We start from the raw sequence: 3,321 nt of genomic DNA, 5'->3' as shown, positions 1-3,321 counted from the left end.
CGTTGTCTTTGACCGCACTAAATAGACAATGGTTCTCCAAAAACCATTGTCTATTAGAGAATAGACAACGATTTTCAAAGCTGTTGTCTATTACCATACCAGATTTAATAAAAAAAGAAATTTTAATTACATATCAGATTTTACCATCAACATACAAAATTAATTCAAACCCTAACTTAATTCAAACCCTAACTTTTCTACAAAATTGCACCTCCAATGCCTGCCGCTGTAAACCTCCTCTGCCGCTATTCCCTGGAGAGACACGCTGCCTCCGTCGCTGTTCCCGTAAACCTCCTTTGCGCCTCTTCTCTCTGCGGCGCTAGGCGATTCGTCGGCGCCGCCCCTTCTCCCTTTGCCTCAATCGATCCGGCACCGCCTCTTCCCCTGCCCTAACTCTTCTTCTTAAATCTGAAATCGTCGCCGCCGTGGTTCCGAAATATCAGGCGACGTTGTCGCCCCAAGGCCGACGTTGCTCCGCCTGAAAATGCCGCCACCGCCGCGCACAGAGTCGCTGCTGCTGTCTCTCAAATTTAGGGGAGGCCGCTCAAAATTGAGCCTTAATTCTTCCCCTTCCAGATCGAGCCCTAGCTCTTCTCCTGCCGATTCAGTTCGGCCGTTGCCGCCGCGTGTGGAATACCTGCGAATCGGCGTCCTCCATCTCTCTACACACGAAGTCTGAAGTCAAAGCCCGCTGCTCCTCTCTCTCCTGTAACGGACTAATCGCCGCCGCTTCCGCTCCGGTGGTGTCGCCGGGTTCGAGCCACGCCGTTGCTGTTTTTCTCGGACTCCGCCGAGGCAGCAAGAGCTGCCGTTGTCATCTTCGTCCCAGCTCGGCTAAACAGGGCTGTCGGCCTTCCCTCCTCCCAAAGCTAAGTTAATCTATAGCTCTACTGTGCAGTTTCCATTTTTCTATAATTGTTATGCAATAAATAGCACTAAGCACTAAACTCTTGCTACTGTATCAAGGAATTCCTCACTGCATTTAGCTCGTGTGAAAGTCATAGGTTGTTGTTGGTTTTGATGGAAATAAATTGATTATGCAATGGTAATGTTTGTCTATCATGCTTAGATGGAGAATATGCATTATGAGATGTAGCATATTGAGCTCAGTAAATACCTTGAAAATTTGTTGGTAGGCTGCTGTAGTGGTTTTAAATGAACTGGGAAAATTTGATATATTCAAGACCTCAGAGTTTTGGCAGAACAATGAATGAAGCTTCTCCTTACTCATGGTGTAATATAATGGTCCAAGCTTACAAACTCGTCAATATCGAGTTTCAAATTACTCCATGATTTAATTTGTTCGTCTATTATTGTGTTTTTAAATGACATTTTGCTCGTAGTTTTGGATGCGAGCAGTTGCTGCCAGGAAGAGCATTTGATAGTCAGCAACTTTATGATGATTTTTGGGTGAGCAGTTATGTCCCAACACTTTAATTGTAGAACATGGCTTGTGCATTATTCAAGAATTGAAAGAATTGGGGTTTATCTTGTTGATGGAGATAGCTCTCTGCAAATGGGGTTTCAGGTTTCTTCTGTGCGCGTGTGTTGAGTGTGCATACCTGTTAAAGGTTTTTGGTTGTTGCATTGTAGGATGGAACAGAGGTCCAACTGAAATCAGTGAGTGGAAACAAATACGTTTCCGCTGACAATGGTGGGAGAGGGGCCGTTGCGGTTGACAAAGTAAAACTGTTCTATACATCCAAAACTTGTCCGCCTTTATTTGAGCATGAAAGAGTGTATTTCTCATTTGTGAATGTGTTAAATTGAAGAAGTATTCAAATGCTGACATGTTTCTCCTCTGCAAAATCATTAGAACTGCCTTAACTGTAATGTCAATAGAACTGAAGAAGCTACAACACCTATTTCATCTTATTATGGCTGGATTGAAATGTAGGTGATCACCTGCCAAGTTGAGGGTAGTTCAGTTATATGCAGAGTGCTTTTTACTTGGAAAGAAATAACGACAACCGAATTCACATCAAACTCAAGACTGGGATGTATTTGCAGGTATCATATCTGCCATGTAGAGTAGTTTGATTGCAGTTTGTATGGGATATAATCACAGTTGGCTGTGGATCTTGCATAGTTCATTTTAATAACTTTACTGCTATCATTCAAGTTAGTTTGCATGAAAGACAACGAGAGAGTTTCAAACCATAAACATGACAGTATTATGCCCATTTGTTTAGGCTTCAAATTGTGCAGTGTTTGTTGTTTTTGCTCTAAGTTGGAACTTTTGGATTGTATTTCAATTAGGAGATGCAACCATGATGCAACCTAGTTTGATGGGAAGACTTCCATCTTTCGATCTTTTTCCTATTAAAATTCTGCTCATTTCATTTACTAATCTATGGTAATCTTGTTTGATATTTTGCACAAGGGCATGACAGTACTGAAATATCAAGTAGGGCTCAGGTGCAGAAGAGAATTGCTGGGAAAGTCGGGCAAAATACTACCGGAGGTTGACTTGTATGGGGGATTCCAGTCCTGTTACGATTTCTCGGGGCTAAGTAATACGGTGGAACTCCAGCCCTGCATCAAGTCATGACAGCCCTGACCTGGATCTCCCAGCATGTTCCTGCTCTGACCTGGATCTCTCGGCATGTAAATTTCCAGGTTGGATCTAATATGTAATGTTGGATGAAATTTGTTTGAATGTAATATTTAATGAATAATGTTTGAATGAATGTATGGATTTTTAGTATTAATATATGTATTTTTAGTTTTCTATTATGAGTTTTTAGTATTAGTAAATATATATTTAAAAAATCAGGAAATATAAATAAATTAAAAAAAATATTGTAACATAAGAAAAGACAACAAACAGGAAAAGTGTGGTCTATCAATAAATAGACAACGATCAATGAAATCGTCGTCTATATTAAAAAAATTGCGGTCATAGACAACGGTTTAAAAAACTGTTGTCTATATTAGAATAGACAACGGTTTTCGGAACGTTGTCTATTAGAGAATAGACAACGGTTTTCCGATCGTTGTCTATCAGAGAATAGACAACGGTTCCGTCCGTTGTCTATGACCGCCTTCCAATAGACAATACCTTCATTTACAACAGTTGATTTTCTAATAGACAACGAGTTTTGTTCGTTGTCTATTTGCGTTTTTCTTGTAGTGATTGAAGCCTCAGCCCAAATTCGAATTGCTCTCCAACGGAAAAAATCTTGAGGACGTTCCACGCCAACGGATCTATTCAAGAATTCTCCTATAAATAGTGTTCGAGGATCAACTTCAATCTTCACCGATTCAACAACATAAGCTGATGCTCTGCCAAAATCGCTACTCAGCCTAAAGCTTAACCTC

The 3,321-nt window shown here is 40.8% G+C and overlaps 1 long non-coding RNA gene across 2 annotated transcripts; it reads left to right on the top strand.

Annotated features, from left to right (window-relative positions):
• Positions 1 to 211: 211 nt before the first annotated feature.
• Positions 212 to 2,731, top strand: LOC131014094 (uncharacterized). Of its 2 annotated transcripts, none has more exons than XR_009098031.1 (4): positions 212 to 1,417; positions 1,594 to 1,683; positions 1,898 to 2,010; positions 2,384 to 2,731. It is a non-coding gene; the product is annotated as an uncharacterized LOC131014094 (long non-coding RNA). The 2 variants fall into 2 exon arrangements; XR_009098030.1 differs by having other exon boundaries at positions 213 to 1,410.
• Positions 2,732 to 3,321: the final 590 nt, after the last annotated feature.

Source organism: Salvia miltiorrhiza, chromosome 3 (assembly GCF_028751815.1).
Source record: "Salvia miltiorrhiza cultivar Shanhuang (shh) chromosome 3, IMPLAD_Smil_shh, whole genome shotgun sequence".
Taxonomy (NCBI): domain Eukaryota; kingdom Viridiplantae; phylum Streptophyta; class Magnoliopsida; order Lamiales; family Lamiaceae; genus Salvia; species Salvia miltiorrhiza.
The sequence above is the reverse complement of the archived record's forward strand: the minus strand, read 5'-3'. Positions and strand labels throughout refer to the sequence as shown.